This window comes from Crocuta crocuta, unplaced genomic scaffold (genome assembly GCF_008692635.1).
Source record: "Crocuta crocuta isolate KB4526 unplaced genomic scaffold, BGI_CrCroc_1.0 scaffold154, whole genome shotgun sequence".
NCBI classification, from domain to species: domain Eukaryota; kingdom Metazoa; phylum Chordata; class Mammalia; order Carnivora; family Hyaenidae; genus Crocuta; species Crocuta crocuta.
This window is the reverse complement of record NW_027530545.1, coordinates 11,665,418-11,682,670: the sequence shown is the minus strand read 5'-3', so window position 1 is coordinate 11,682,670 and position 17,253 is coordinate 11,665,418. Positions and strand designations below refer to the sequence as shown.

The 17,253-nt window shown below is 37.0% G+C and overlaps 1 protein-coding gene and 1 long non-coding RNA gene across 2 annotated transcripts in view; one reads left to right on the top strand and one right to left on the bottom strand.

The window, feature by feature from the left end:
• Positions 1-17,253, top strand: part of ARHGAP15 (Rho GTPase activating protein 15) — a 623,791-nt gene that overhangs the window by 287,634 nt on the left and 318,904 nt on the right. The window lies entirely within an intron of this gene.
• LOC144234453 (uncharacterized) overlaps positions 14,169-17,253 on the bottom strand; it is a 45,313-nt gene continuing 42,228 nt past the window's right edge. Inside the window, exon 5 of the long non-coding RNA XR_013335954.1 lies at positions 14,169-14,639. This is a non-coding gene — a long non-coding RNA (uncharacterized LOC144234453). The remainder of the gene's footprint in view (positions 14,640-17,253) is intronic.

The window sequence follows — 17,253 nt, the reverse complement described above, 5'->3', positions numbered from 1 at the left end:
TCTCAGAGCAGCAATCACCCTGAACAGTGGTCCTGTCGAAGCCGGCATAGAAGATTCAGGATAGCTGGGGGCAATTTTATTGAATATCTGAAATATACCGGCTCCATTTTGTCAGCCTTCTGCCATCATATTGTCTGGGTTACATTACAAGAACACTATGTTCCACACAGAGCATACATCTCTGGTAATTTTGATGCATAAAGGATGAGTAAATTTTGCTATATTTAGCTATCACGGCAGTGAGTGTTCTCTGAAAGCCTTGATGCAGTTCAAGCCTCTGCCATAATTTACCAAAAAGTCTTTGGAGTCTACTTTCAAATCGTGCCATCATGAGCCCTTTGAGGACTTTGACTTTCCCTGATTTTCTTCAAGATAGCATATCGGGTCTCTGTCTGACATCATGGGAGCACAAGGGCATCTGTTGATAGCAAGGAGAAGACCATGGAGTCATAGTCTCTGATAATGTTTATTCCACATCTGTGATTTGTGTCCTACAAGGCTCTTGGGAATTAAACCACATGTGCTGTATTTGCATTAATGGGAACTTGAGAAGGAGAGGCCATAACACTATTAAAACGTTTAGCTTTCCCTAACCCATCACACAGACACATGCTAATAACTACTCCCAGACCTTGTATCATGGTGCTGCAGGATGCAACGTGGAGCACACTCATTGTTTCAATACATGAGACTCAAAAACAAATAGCTGCCATCTCTGCCTCTGATAGTTTGCCAGGCTTTTAACTTCTTTGGTTTTTCCCTCTTCAGATCATGGTGAGGTATCTCAAATGTATTCCAAACAGCACATTACCCCAAGTCTTTGTTTCTTCTTTTATAAAGAGACTCTTGCTTTAAGGTATATTTAGGAAAGCCAGAGTCTAAGCCAAATTCCAAAGAACCACATCCTAATTCTGCTTTCAAATGGCAGGAAATGACTTATCAGAGAAGAATCCCCCACACAGGGTTACTGATCACTCAAGCCTAATTGCTAAAATTGTGGCAAATATTCTGGAGTCTTTCCATAGGTTTAAGTATTCAACTGTTAATTATACATGGAGACATTTTGAAGCATCTTATAAACAAGGAGAGAGAGAGAGAGAGAGAGAGAGAGAGAGAGAAGCCAAGGAGCAGACCTTGAAGGTATTTCATCTTTTATAACTCTCTAGGCCAGTGTTTTTCAAATTGCATTCAAGACCCTTTAGTGGGTCAAGAAACCAATTTAGTGAGCTGGGACCAGTGTTTTGTTTTGTTTTGTTTTTTAAGAAATCAGTTAAAGGAAGATTGTACAATAATAGAAATACATACAGTATTACATATACATTAGGAAGGGGAAGTATTATTTCATAACTTTTGTTTCACTCTATGATGTATGCATATATATACACACATGAACATACACACATACACACACTCATAGTATATGTATTGAATATTTTATATAGTATAATAAATGAATGGATGGATAGGTGATAGATAGATAGATAGATAGATAGATAGATAGATAGATAGATAGATAGATAGAGTTGAGTAAGAAGTATGAGTTGGCAATGTAAAATATAATTCTTACCATGGATCTTGTCCAAAAAAGTTTGAAAGTGATCATCAGAGTATACTTCCCGGGTAGTGTCTTGTTTAACTTTGAAATAAATTCTTCTCTTAATGTCTCCCTCATCTCCTTTCAGATAAATTCACAAGCTACATATAAACTTAATCAAATTAAATCTCAAACATTTTTTGAAAGTTTATGGATGAAACTCAGGAAGGTGTGAACCAAATGCCATGAACCATCCATCAACAGTAGCAAATTACAAGCCAGATACTGGTTGAAATGATGGGAAAATGTTCTCCTGAATGTCCTGCTCCTCAGGATCCTAGAGAACGATAAACCTCACAGTAGTGCATAGTGAGCCTCAAAAATTAGGGGAGCAACTCCCTGAATTGATGCTCTTTAGATATCATTTACTCAGGAATTAAAATTAGTTCCTGGGATCAGGAAAAATCTAGTTAATGGCAATAGAACCATGTTGATGAAGCAGGCAGAAAACTATAGATGAGACAGGTGCTAGGGAAAAGTCAAACTGATAATATCGGAAAGAAATGTGTCTGTTGGACAGAATACAGAAGCAAAAGCTAAGATGGCAGAATACAGTCCAGTCTGTTAGAGTTAGAGCGTGAGTTCCAACCTGAAATAACAAGAATATTTCACAGGCCAATTTGATAATCAATGAATACACTAAAATGGCTCATTTTCAGATACTCATATGACCATCTGCCTTGCATGCAAGTATGGATTATTGTTTGGTTACGTGTCTAGTAATTTAGGTAGATGAGGCAGATGGAAGGTGGAGTTAAGGAAGGGGGGCAGGCAGAGAGAATCAGAAAGATGCTCAGCAGAGCCCCAGTTCCTAAAAGGGATACTGGCAAAAGGACTCCTGCTGGCTGAGAGGGTCTGGTGCACTGTGTAAGCCACCAGACTAGGGAATCAGAAGCCAAGAAACAAGATAAGATACACTTACAGAACTGAGCTTCAGCAAAGATAGGATATTAAAAACTGGCTGTATTCTTAATTATCAGGGCTTGAGATCACGTCAAGTTACCTTGAGGGGAGACAAATATGTGAATCCATATACCAAGCATCTCAAAAGTTAGCATGTAAAACCAAAGGCAGAGAAGCAAGCAGTTGGCATTGTGTAGAAAGGAGGGCAAAAAGGCCAAGAACCAGAAAGAGCCTAGAAAACCGAGGAGACCATGGAAGGTGCACTGCATCAGACAGAAGTGGTGCATCATCTTTTCAGAAGAGTTGCATTGGCATAGCCTTGGAAGACAGAGCCACGCTGACAAGTTAGGGAAGTTGCGATACACATTCAGCTTTAAGAGAATGCCTCTGCTTTTCTGACACTATGCTTGGCTCTACTGATAGATCTGCTCAGGGATCTAGCACGGCCTTCCTAACGTAACAAATCAAACATGTTCCTAAATTTTAAGATCTTCTGTTATCTGAATACGACAACTCTACAGTATTAACCTATGTCAGCTGAGTCACAATTCCACCACCATTTATTAAGGGCCTATAGTATTCCAGATGCTCCACTAAGCTCTGGGAACACACAATCTTTGTCATCAGGGAGTTTAAAATGTAGCAAACATCAGACAAGACATTTGATAAGTTCAAAACTGAGATAACACCATTATGAAGTAGGTACGGACTACCAGAAGGATACTTCTTTTTTGGACCTACCGAGGTTAAAAAAGCCTTTCCTGAATTGGGTAGTTTTCTGAAGGATGAGAATAAGTTTGTAAAAATCCAGGGAACTCAATGAGTCAAATAATAATAACCACAATATTTTAAAGAACTAACTATGTACCAGGTACTATGCTAACATCTGATCCTGGATTATATTTCATATGAACTATGCAATGGTCCTATGTGGTATTTTTATTAGGTTATAGGTGAGGATATTGAAATACAGTGATTACAAATTACTTGCACCAGGTTATGTGGTTAGTAAGCAGAGGACTTGGAGAGAAAAGCTTGGAGACAGAGAGAGAAGTCATGAAGTGCTTGGTGATCCATATTAAAGAATTTAGGTTTTATCTTGAGGACATTAGGAATCCAGTCAGTGACTTTTAAATGACGTGTGAAGGGTGTGGGTTGGGATAGATTATGTACCTGTAATCAGAGCAGTGAGTAACTTTCAAATTGCTTATGGAGTTCTGTAAACAGATTCTGAGGCCTTATTCCTAAGGTCTGATTCTTTAGGTCCCAGTGAGCAGGGGGAACTATATTTATAAAGCTCTCCAAGGACAAAATCAAGAATTCATGAAGTGGATACAGAGAATGGCTTGTAAAAACACAAACTAGCAGTAGAGAGATCAGACCAGGATAATGGTGGCTTACATTGAAGTAGATACCAAGAAAGATGTCTAAACTAGAAATATAAATTAAGGATTTATCAGTTTGTAGCTCTGATTAAAACAAACTGGAGTTGGTAATGTCACTCAGGAGTGTGTCAGTAGGTGAGAGAGCTTAGAGAACACTGATGAACACCTCTATTTAAGGATGAGTAAATGGAGGGGTGCCTGGGTAGCTCAGTTGGTTAAGCGTCTGACTTCAGCTCAGGTCATGATCTCACGGTTTATGGGTTCCTGCCCCATGTCAGGCTCTGTGCTGACAGCCCACAGCCTGGAGACTGCTTCCAATTCTGTTTCTCCCTCTATCTCTGCCCCTCTCCCGCTTGTGCCCTGTTTCTTTCAAAAATAAATAAATGTTAAAATTAAAAAAAAAAAAGTTGAGTGAAGGGAAAGAACCCACACCCACACAGAGGACTTAAAAGCAGACTCTGAGGGGCGCCTGGGTGGCTTAGTCGGTTAAGCGTCCGACTTTCGCTTAGGTCATGATCTCGCGGTTCGTGGGTTAGAGCCCCGCGTCGGGCTCTGTGCTGACTGCCAGCTCAGAGCCTGGAGCCTGTTTCCGAGTCTGTGTCTCCCTCTCTCTCTGACCCTCCCCAGCTCACGCTGTCTCTCTCTCTCTCCTAGAAATAAATAAAAAATATTTAAAAAAATAAATTAATAAAAGCAGACTCTGAATGTCCTCTAGAGATTCTATATTCGTTCCTGCTTCTGAGTGATTATACAACCTTCTCCTACCACCTGTGTTATTCTCTTTCCCTGACTTTTCTTCTACTAAGTCTCATCTGTTCTTGTAAGAACCTCTCCAACCGTCTTCCCGGTGAGCTCCAGTTTACCCTGAGAGAAATTGTGGTTTGTTCCTTAAAAATGAGTCCATATGCCCTATCTTGAACCATGATTAATTATTGTTTCTCATTGTTTTCACGTGTTGGTCTTATATGTAAAGAAGATTATAAGCTTCTTATAAGAGCAAGGGTCCCTGCTAACTTATTTTGGAATACCTCACAGTTTCTAGAATTTGACATTGGTAGTTCACTAGGCTCCTAAAGATCAATGGCTATTGAATTGCTCCTCACTGCTGTGTATGATAAACAGTGATCCATATGTTCCAGTGTACACAGAGAAAACCTATTGTCCTGGTATAATTATTAATAATGCCTCTTTTGCCCTCAAAATTGTCATATTTTAGGTAATAAATTATATAATCACCCTATATAGTCCCTAATAATGCAAGCAACATTTTCTTAAAGTTCAACATTTTTAAATGGTACTGTTTTTAACACAAATATCATTTTTTTAAAATTTTTTGATGTTTTATGTATTTCGAGGAGAGAGAGCGAGAGAGACAGCGTGAGCAGGGGAGGGTCAGAGAGAGAGGGGGTCACAGACTGAAACAGGCTCCAGGCTCTGAGCTGGCAGCCAGCACAGAGCCCGACGCGGGGCTCGAACCCACGAACTGCGAGATCATGACCCAAGCGAAAGTCGGTCGCCTAACCGACTAAGCCACCCAGGCGCCCCACACAAATATCATTTTTGGGGGGAGAGTGAGGAGTGTTAAGTGTTTTTACACACATTTAGCATGGAGTAATATGTACGTCATTCCAAATGTCAAATGTCTCCATTATTAAATATGTGTCCTGTTGTTCAACTGACAGATGTCATTGTCTACCATATAATCATAAGTGGTCAATTTTTTTTTCAATGTTTATTTATTTTTGAGAGAGAGACAGCATGAGTTGGGGAGGGGCAGAGAGAGAAGGAGACACAGGAAGGAAGCAGGCTCCAGGCTCGTAGCTGTCAGCATAAAGCCCCGACATGAGGCTCGAAGTTAGTAACCATGAGATTATGACCTGAGCCAAAGTCGGATGCTTACCTGACAAGCCACCCAGGCACCCCTTACTTTGGCATATTTTAATATGTACTATGGCATATATTAATATGCCACTAAATTCCCATTTTTACACCACCAGATACTTTTTTACATGTTTTAATTTTTCAATGTTTATTTATTTTTGAGAGAAAGAGAGTGAAGCAGAGAGAGGGAGATACAGAATCTGAAGCGGGCTCCAGGCTCTGATCTGGTCAGCACAGAATCTGACGCGGGGCTCAAACTCATAAACTGAGATCATGACCTGAGCCAAAGTCAGATGCTTAACTGACTGAACCACACAGGTGCTCTTTTCATGTTTGTTTAAAGATAATATTTTTGAATGGATAGTTAGGAATTTTGTCTAGTGGACAGGATTATCATTTTTGTACATTTTCAGAAAAAAATTCAAAACTTACCTAAGCCTAGAATTTTTTGGAAAGGAGAAATTTCTCCTCATTTGTGAACTTCCTAATTACACATATGCTTAGTGTATCATCCTTAATGACGGATGATGCTGTTTTATGGAGGGCAAAATCTAGATTGTCAAGTACTTGGTTAAATAAATTTCAAAATTTTCATGAAAACCAGAAATAAGGCTTTACTATAGTATTAACTTCTTGAATTATGAGATTTGGATTCCAGACAATAAAAATTCACTAGCTGATCGCCAAATCCTCATCTAATATTTGTTATTCTTCCCAAACTATATGGTGAGAAGGAAGTAGATACCATTCTTTCTTGTGATCTACACATTCTTCACTGACAGCTCTTAGTTCTCTCATTTCCCAGGTCAAGGTGGGATAATCCTGTGAAAATAGTTCATCTGTGCCCTGGCTAATCTGCATTTACTAGAACAGCACAGAGGCACTCTGTTTATGTCTGACAAAGTAGTTATAAATCACACTTCTTCAGATCATAAATACACATTTATCTTTAGAATATATCACCAACTGAGTCATTTTGATGTAAATATTGCACCTCTTAAATATAATGATGACAATAGCGGCTGTGAATCCACAGATTTGCGTGAGTGCTCCTTTTTCAATAACTGAAAATATTGAAGTCGCAGAAGCTTTAACATCCTCTGGGGAGTGGCAGACAGATGTGTCAATAGAGTGAGACCTACAGAAGTTACGACTGTTTTCTCGTAGTAATGAGTAAGGCAGATTCCCTGGCTTCTGCAAGGGAATTATGGCGCTTTTTCTAAGGGGGTAGGTTTGGGTTATGCTGTGGCTGGCAGCTCGGAAGTGACAGACTCAGGGCAATCCTCAGCTCCTTCACTCCTTCAGGGATGTCATCACATAGAAAGGGCCCCATGGCCAATGGTTGTAAACAATACCAAGTGGGCAGGAGTTTGTACATTTTCACCTGTGGGAATCATCTAGCTTTCTGAGACTGGTAAAGAAATCGTCCTTGGATAGGAGGTCCCCAAAATTATGTAAAACCCACCTTATGGTGGCATCGTCATCTCCTATTGGCTGGCATCCTTGTCTGGCAACTGTCTCAGTTGGTTATAAGTTTACTTGAGGATTAAAGCACAGATTTCAATATGTACGTTCTGTTCTCTGAATGTAAAAATTACAAAGTACACCTACATTCACTTCTAACTGTCAGTATTGTAATTCAGCAGATTTCTGTTTTTCACTGAAACCTGGAGTTGAATTGTCTTAAGCCGGAAGGCATTCAAGCTGCTGTTTTTCACTCAGCTATATTTCTCTATAAGCATCTAATTGTTTCAAAAAGTGATGTACAGTATGCAAAAACCTGAATCTAATGCAAATAAGTCTGTACAGCACTAAAGTTAACAGGTGTTCTCATTAATGTAAGTAGACATGGAACAATTCTTGAATGTTTTATAAACACTCATAATCATGGCCAAATATGTTACAATAGCACAGAGATACATCCTGCAACATCTTTTATTCTTGTTGTGCAATCTCAGCACTTATTAACAGAAAACGTGTGAGTAATAAACTAGTGGTGACATTACCCATTTCTGCAGAAGTCACTGTATTTCTAATTAGCCAATATTCTCAATAAAATTCTAAGTAACACTGCCACCTGTCCTCCCACAGTTTGCTTCTTTATTGATGTTAATAGTGTTTTAGTAAAATTAGTGGCTGCAATGTTGATTGGCGAGCATGAGCACCTGTGCATCATTGAGGTTCTCTGGACTTGTCCCATTAACCTAAGAATTATCTCTTTAAAATATTGAACTTGTATCGTTTCCCACATTGTCAGCTCTCAGAAAGGTCCATACACAGGGTGAGATTCTTGGTTGATCTAGTAGATTATCCCTGCAAATCACATGGTGGCTTTGGAATACAATCAAGAACATTCTACTCTAGTGATAAGCATGGAAATATAGACCCAGTTTGATGCTTCCTGACTCCTCCAAATCTAATCCTATTGTCTGAAGTCTAGGACTTATTGACTGATGGGAAAATAGAATCTCAGATTTCTGTTTTCAATCTTCAGAATGGATTGCCTACTCTACTCTGATAAAAGTGGTATTAGTAGAGGACAAAATAAACTAAATTGCCTAAAAGGACACAATGGTCTTGCAGCCTCCAAAATTTTATTACAATGGAGGCCTTCCACAAAGATGGTGCTGAGGACAAAGAAGGAAGCTCCTGACTTTCCCAAAGCTAAAGCCAAAGCAGAGGCTTTGAAGGCCAGGGAAACAGTTTGCTAAAGACATCCACAGTCACAAATGAAAGATCTGCCTGTCACCTACCTTCCAATGGCCCAAGACATTGCATCTCCAAAGGGAGGCTAAATATCCTCAGAAGAGCATCTCCATGAGAAACAAACTTGACAACTATGCTATCAAGTTCCCCTTGACTCCTGTGTCAGCCATGAAGAAAATAGAAGACATCAACACACTTGTGTTCACTGTGGATATCAAGGCCAACAAGCATCAGATCAAACAGTTTGTGAAGAAGGCCGTTGCCATGAATAAGGTTAACAACTTGATCAACTGTGATGGAGAGAAGAAGGCCTATGTTCAATTGGCTCCTGACTATGTTTTGTTGGGTGTTGCCAATAAAATTGGGATTATCTAAACTTGAGTCCAGCTGGCTAAATTTAAATGTTTTTACCATAAAAAATTTTATTAAAAAATATACTGTGACATATAAAATATTAGCATAATACATTCACTGAGATGTATATGGTAAATAATGTTCATTTAATTATTATGTATTTAATGCCCCTTAAGTGAGGGTTGTGCAGCCACATGTTAGGTAGACTATTACCCTTGGCTTCAGAGTAAATATAATGTAGTACAGTGTAATCACAGAGGAATCAGCAGAGAATTGCAATGCAGACCAGTATGTCTTATAATGAAGTTAGATCAGGACATCGTCGGAACATTTAGGAGGGATATCTATTTCAGAGAATGCTTTTCTCTAAAGGTGACATCTAAACTGATCTGAATGATATGATGGAGGAAACCAGAGGGTTCTGGGCAATGGAAACGACCTGCTCTAAGGGAAGAAATGAAAATTAGTATAGCACAGCTTGGGAACAACAAAAATATTCAATTTGGCTGGATTGTAGGGTGCAGAGGGAACTGTAGAGCCGGGGGCTGCAGCGTAGTTAGGTGGCAGGGCACAGTGGGTCTGGCAAGCTTAATTAAAGTTTGTCCTACAAGGTAACAGCTGTGGGGCATCTCAGAATGATCTTAGGCAAAGGAATAGGATGATCAGATCCAAATTTCAGAGAGATCACTGCAATATGGAATATGGACTGGAAAGTAAAATGTGGATGAGTTGGTGGGGAAACCAAAAGATATGATTATTAAACCCATGTGGGAGATTATAGTACTATAGTTATTACATGGATAAAAGCTTTTCATAATATGATATTTTCATTATAATATAAACATATATAATGTTAATCCATGAGTCAAAAAATATAGAAGTATAGACAATAATTTAGCATACCTCAGTGAGAGGGAGATTATATATATATACTTCTGTATTTATTAATTTTTTAAATTGGGCATTAGATAAATGACAGAAATAGTAAAAACCATTCCAATTTGAAAATAGTGGGAACTGCACATTTCCAAATGTCACGTGACTAAATGAGTAATTTTGCACAGTGAACATAGCTCAGATTAAAAGCCGATCTGTAGTTGGCAGTGACTGATTGAGTGGTGGGGACCAACAAACATGAGTCCTAGGATGATTAGTCTATCTACAGGCAACTACTCCCCCCAAATTTAGAAATTAACATTAACAGCAACAAAACTCTAAGCTGATATCTTTATACACCAACTGCTTCGATTAGTCACTTTTTCAGTCGTTTTTCATACGAGCACCACAGGCAAAAGTTTGGGTGTAGCTGACTGCAAAACTGTGGAAACTGCTAAACTATTTACTGATTACTTGGATAGTATTCTTTCATGAATATTGAGAAGACTGTTTCTCAGTACTTAAAATATTTTCCGACAGATAAAAGAATACACATGAGTTTTTGTTTAACATTTGATTGAAATAAATTTGGGGCCTGGGTATTTCATTAACAAATAGAAAGGTAGAGTGAGCAAGTGATATGGATGTGAATATTCACTATAGGGCCAATTTTATTTTGCAGAACAAATCTTTGTTGTAAGAATGCGTGAACCAAAGTATTTGGGTGTCAAAGGTACAACTCAATTTCAATTAAAAACCACTGTTTCTTGAAAGGTTGGTCTTAAACCTTAGATTTCAGAATGCACTTGAGATCTGTTGTGTATGTAGCCCAACATTTGTTTACTTTCCATTACACAAGAAATTGCTTACATGGGCAGGTTATTCTGATATGATGACACCACTGAGGGTTTCAATAAATGTACATGCAAATCAATCAACCCCAAACACATTGAAAACATATCCAATAAACATCTGGAAACTAATGAACGCACATTTGTTAGCACAGGGGGGAGTTGTGGAAATTCAGGATCCATTGGTGGCTAGCCTTATTTAGTAGCATGTGGATTTAAGAATATTTCACAGAGTCAGAAGAAAGAGGGTAATTATAACATAAGGTTCAACATCTTTAGATATGTAGAACATTTTCCGTTGCTTAAAACAAATATTCCCTAAGAAAGTATAAAACATTTTTCTGACTTGCAAAGTTTTTGCAGTCTATCATTTAAATTACTTAAATAAAGGGAGCTTTACTGCTCCCCAAAGCTAAGAGTATAACACCCTCCATGCATATTAGCTTGATCTTCTTGACAGACCAGAAAAGTGTTTGTGTGTGCCAATTAAAACAAAAATGGATCCCTAGAGGCTTGTTCTTCACACAACTTCTGAAGACTGCTATCATTGTTTGCTAGGGTAACCCTGGATAAGGCTGCTCTCCAAAGTAAACAAACTTTTCAAAACTTTCATGACAGATGGGGGTTACAAATGCATTTTAATAAGAGAGTTGCCAAAGCAACTTTTTTTTTCCCTTATAATCAGCATATATTTACTTAACATCTAGCAACATTGGGAACACAAAGCAGATACTTTCTCACAAAATGTTTTAACAAGTAACATTTTTGGAAAGACAAATTGAAGACCTTTTACTTCTAACTGATATTTTACCCATAGTTTTATGTTAACTTTGCTCAACATGTTAAGAAAAATGTTAGGAGTTACTCAAACCAGACTGTAATTTGAGATAGACATACAGTTTGATAATATAATTTCACTGGTGGTCATAAACACCTTTGAGACTAAGTAATTTAACTATTAGTATAACCATTACAACCTTTATTTGATCAGCTATATCAAATGGATATATGTGAAGTGTGATGCAAGATGAAAAAAATGTGAGTCTGAGGGATTGTTTTTGGCATTATTTCCTCCATTTTAGGTTTTGAGCTCTCACTATAATGTAACCAAAATATATACCTATATTTTATGCAGTTAGAAGTCAATAAAGATAGAGCCAAAATTAATTTCAAAAATAATTCTATTCACTTCAAATAAATTTAGTATATTTTGACATAAATTTTTATATCTACTTAATTTAATTCAAATCTAATGACTTCACCATGAATCCCAAAGTGTCACCAAATACCAGAGTAATTAAATCCCATTCCTCCTAAATGGGTAATCCAGTTATTTGTAGAATCATTGTAGCCATATCATTTAACATTTTTCAAGGCTCTTTGGATATTTGAAATTTTTTTTATGTTTCTTATGTACAGTTTCAGCTTCATTAAAATGGAATAAATTCTCCTTTGGCTCGTAGTTAAAGACGATCCTAAGCAAAATATGAATGATACTTTGTTCAAATGTAGGATTTTTCCCCCACCTTTTTAAGATGGTTTTTTTTTTTTTTTTTTGGATGCCCTAATCTTGTTTTAGATATATTTTTTCTTAGCAAGATAGTGGTTGTTTTTGAGGAGGGGAAAGGAGAAAACATCTGAATATGGAGATTGGGTGATCTTTTTGTGTTCTTATTTATTTATTTTACATTTAAACAAAGACTTTTATTAAGACCCAGAGTTTGTTGAACATATTCATTTTACATGGTCTAATGACACTAGTATTTAAAAAAATTTTTTTTTAACATTTATTTATTTTGAGAGACAGAGAGACAGAGTGTGAGCAGGGGAGGGGCAGAGAGAGACACAGAACCCGAAGCAGGCTCCAGGTTCCAAGCTGTTAGCACAGAGCCCGATGCAGGGCTCGAACCCACAAAATGCAAGATCATGACCTGAGCCGAAGTCTGCCACGTAACCAACTGAGCCACCCAGGTGCCCCAACATTAGTATTTTTTTAATGAATATAATTTATTGTCAAACTGGCTTACTTACAACACCCAGTGCTCATCCCAGCAAGTGCCCTCCTTAATGCCCTTTTCTTCTCCCTCACCCCTCCATCCACCTTTAGTTTGTTCTCTGTATTTAATAATATCTTGTTTTTTGCCTTCCTCCCTCTCTGTTTGTATCTATTTTTTCCCTTTCCCTTCCCCCATGGTCTGATCTTTTAAAAATTGGGCTATCTTTAGCATAACAAGGTAGAAACAAGAAGCTTTTTTCTAGGGTCTACATTCCAGATTTCACAACTAAAACCAAATCATCTAGACCTTTTCCCATATGCACAGAGTCCTTGACTGTATAAGATTGTGTTTGCTGAGGACTAGTGAACTAGAAATCAAGATCTTTGTAATCTCTTAATTCTATCATTTAAAATGATGCCAATTTGATAGAATGGAATTCTCACTTTCCTCATTTGCTTCATTTTCTTCATTTGCAAAATTACTTTATGATAGTGAAAGGAAACTGCATTTGAAGAATGTTTATTACGTGCTTTGAGATCATTAAAGCTGATATTACTTTGCATACCAAGTGGTAGTATTCATATCCTTAATATACTAAAGTTCTGATACAATCAACCTTTAAGGAATAACATACCCTGATCAACAGTTTATGTATAATTCCATGATGTAAATGTGTCTACAGTAATTACTCCCTCTCTGAAATCTTGACATGAGCATTGTCTGTGCCACTCACATTGGAACTTAGTAGAAGCCATTTTCTATTGTTATTTATCTTTATATGCATATGTCCTATTTATGCAAACAGATTGTGAGCTCTTGAAGATGGGGCGGGGGTGTCCCTCGCTTCTAGCAATGTGCTTTGCACTTAATGGATGCTCAGTCAGTCCTTGATGAGTAGGGGGATATTCGGTCAGAAACACCCCATCTCAATCTCCTGAACAAAGAATTATTTGCAGAATTAATTCTACAATAAGACAGGTGCTACCATCAAAGAGGGAATGTATATCACTAATATCTCTTGCACTTCTGATAGTCTCTCAACATGCATTTGAGGTAAACTGGAATGGAAGTAGCCAAGAAGAGTTAGCAATCAAATATATTTTACTGATAAGGTATCTATCTACAGCATAAAGTTGTACAATGATCACTATCATAAATACTTATTATTTGTAAAAGGTTGGCAATAACTAAATTAAAATGTCCATAATGTTTACTCTGTGGAGTCATGAATAGTTTTAATTTGCTTTTTTTTAATCTTTATTTCTTTCCAAATTCTTCATAACAAATTCAATTCTTATAATTAGGAGAAAATGTGAAATTCTAAAAAGTTTTTGTTTCTATTCTGGTAAACCAAATTATGGAAATTTTTAATAGTATAAATGCCATTCTACATGTTATTTTTCACTTAAATTAAAATCTAACATGGGCAAGACTAAATGGCAGACTGTATATTGATAAGGGCAATACTTAACTGACAATACTGACAGAGCTAATACTTAAATAAACGTAAGCACTAATTATTAAAACTCCTCAAAGATGTTTAAATTAGCATAACAATACTCCATGCGTTAAGTAAAGCCTGAACAACACATTTCTTCTTTCCCCATTGTTTATTGGTGGAGTTTGGGAGCTGGGAGATACCTGCTTTCATCTTCAGAGGAACCACAGCAAGGTCACAGATCTATTTTCCTAGCCCAGAGGGAAACTATTTTTGAAATAATACCAAAAAACGTTACAGAATGTGTCTCTTCTTTGCGTTGCCCAGTGGATACACTCCTATGATTGCCTACGCATCCGTGTGTCACCAGCAAGAATTCAGACAGATCCTTATCCGGTGTGAAAACTTTAAGGCAAATTTCCCCAGACAGGCAATTAAAGATGTCTATTTTAGACAACACTAGCACATTTCATTAGGACTGCCTTGGTGGCAGGATATATCCCTTTAAAATATGACCTGGTGGCAAGGAGGCAGCTCAAGATACATTTGTCTAAAGTAGGCTTCAATTCAAAATGGAGACCAGCCACTCTTGCCTAAACCCATTGTGTTTTCTGTTAAGTTCTTTCTTCATCCACCTCACACCAGCATCTGTCACTTGGGCAAAACATGATATAGAAAGAACACATTAGCATGACTTAATCTAAAATCTTTTTTTGTCTGTTATTAGTTTTACATCACTTTACATTGCCATCAGGAATTGCTCAATCAAAAGGTTTAGTCAAAGCTAACAGTTTTTACTGATGGTTTTTTCCCCTCAAGAGTGTTGAAAATTTGATTGTTCAAACTGCAAATATGATTCAGCAAACCATTTATCAGAAAACCTTAAAGAGGTCATGTAAAAATGTGGATTGAGAAACCTGAATTAAATGGGCTTGAGCAAAGACTTTGAAACTGCTTTCCTGTGAATGGCTGGGATAGAGCAGAACAAAGTCAATTACTGACTGTAATTAAGAAGTGGATGCATTTAAACTGTAGAGAGCAGTAGCAGACTTCTCCAGAATGCCTAGTAACTGGAAAGATTAGTGGGAAGACAGAGGGAAGAATGTGAACTGTATCTTTCTGATAGTAGATTTTGAATGAATTGCATTCATATAGTTCTCTGATCCAGCTTCCTCAAATGAATGCATAAATCACTGAGTATGTACGATTAATGCAGTAATATATTTGGATAAAGAAACTTTTAAAATACATTTTGTTTTTGGTTGTGCTGGCGGTAAAAGATCCCCTTTGCATTGCATAGCATGCACCAAAAATGCAAATGTACTGCCGAAGTACTTACATTTTATCACTGTTTGAATTTACTAGACTGAAAACTGAACTGCGTTAGCTCTTTCCTAAACCCTCAGAATATAGTAAATCTAATTATGTTTGTTTCTTATACTTTGAAATGTTTCTTTTACAATTTTAATAGTGGTTTATTTATAATGGCAGAAAAATATATATTAGATTGCATGTTGTGCTTAGGCTAATTCATATTTCTTTGTGTATGTTAACAAATTGTGATGTTACATACTACATTCATAATCAAAATATTTAAAGTTAAATTAGGATGAAGGTAGAGGTCAAGGACATTACTAGTTTTCTTGGGTTAGTCACAAGTGACCTTATATTTTTAGATTACTATTTCTGTGGCAACACTTTATAAAGTAAATATTTGGAACTTTATGTAAGTGAAGAACATTGCTTGGGTGTTCAGATAATTAGGCAAACATCAGCTTAACTGTCTTGTAATAGATACATAAAACAGAAGACTATTTAGGGGCTATTTTGAGCCTTCCGAAATCTTACGTGCAATTTTACTTAAAAAAAAATAAAAGAGTGATTGGCTCTGGTAGTCTGTCAAATTCTAATGTGGATAATAAAATTCCTCTTATTTTCTGATCTTTCACTTCTTATGATTGCACGTACTTGGACAGTCCTTTCCTTATTCTTGTAAAATGTCGGAATCAAGAATGGTTGTGCTGTAACACTGAGTGATGTTTCATCTCTATATAGCGTTTCTAAAAATAAATGACAAGTGAATATATATGTATGTGTGTAATCAAAGATTTCTTTAAAACTCCAGGACCATTGTCATTAAATGTTGTGATAAGAATCATTGAGACTTTCAGAGTGAGCTATTTGGTGTAATAATTGTCACTTTAATGATAGAATTATAGAGACATCCTGAAGCATGATTTGCGATTTTCTGAACCTGTGCCACATTTCAGTGTTCACCTCCCATTCAGAGCAAGTCAGGCTGCGAAGAGGTGACTAGCTCCTGATTGAGTATTTTGAAATGTCAGTCCTCTAAACCTCCGTAGCCTTGCTTGATGTGTGACACTAGTCAGGAAGTGTTCATCTTGCCGTTGAAACAAAAAGTCAATACAAAGGGAAAATCTTCGCAGTTCAGATTGATGGCCTAATACAAAAAGCGCGTCCACACCCACTCTAATCAAATTCGTCTCTAAGTAGGCTTTTACATGTGAAATCAAGAGCATTGCTCTGTTTCTATAGGGTCACATTCTTCTCTCACAATTCTGGGGAGGAAAAGATTCAGTGTAATGAAAAATGTATAGTTACATGTTAAATATTGCCAGCTACTTAATCACCCTGAGAGTCTGGAATAGGGATGTTCATTTGATAAATACTCTCCATGAGAGGTTCAAATATGTAAATAAAGTTGTATTCTAATACACTCCTTTTGTGGAGAAATTGGTCCTTTATTACTTTCCTATAGATCTTTATGATAGGAAAGTAGAAATAGCCAAATGTTATTCATTTGAATGACCTTTTGGAAAAGTCTGCATTAGTCTCTTTGGTAAATAATCTGTTTTTACAGCCCTCCATAAAAGGAAATCAAATATAGAGATACTATTAGATTTGAAAAAGACAAACAGGAAAGAGCCAAAAGTGCAGAATGAATTCTGACACACCCGGGTGCATTTTTCTGAGGTTCTGACTTAAGTGGGTACTGTCTGCATTATTCTGAACTTCCTGGCTTGCTTCTCCTTGAGTTGGAGTAATTCAGCTTTAGTCCTATTCTGAGTTAATCGTTCTATTATTAAAACAATAATGTATTTGTTATGACATGAAAAAACAGTTTATAGAGAGTGGTTCAAAATGATCCTAGTCTCCCAGTTCCCAGAAAGACAATTACTGGAATACAAGAAAATGTTTTGGTATATTGAAGTGTGTTTTTAAAACAATGTGTGTGTGTATCCATTTT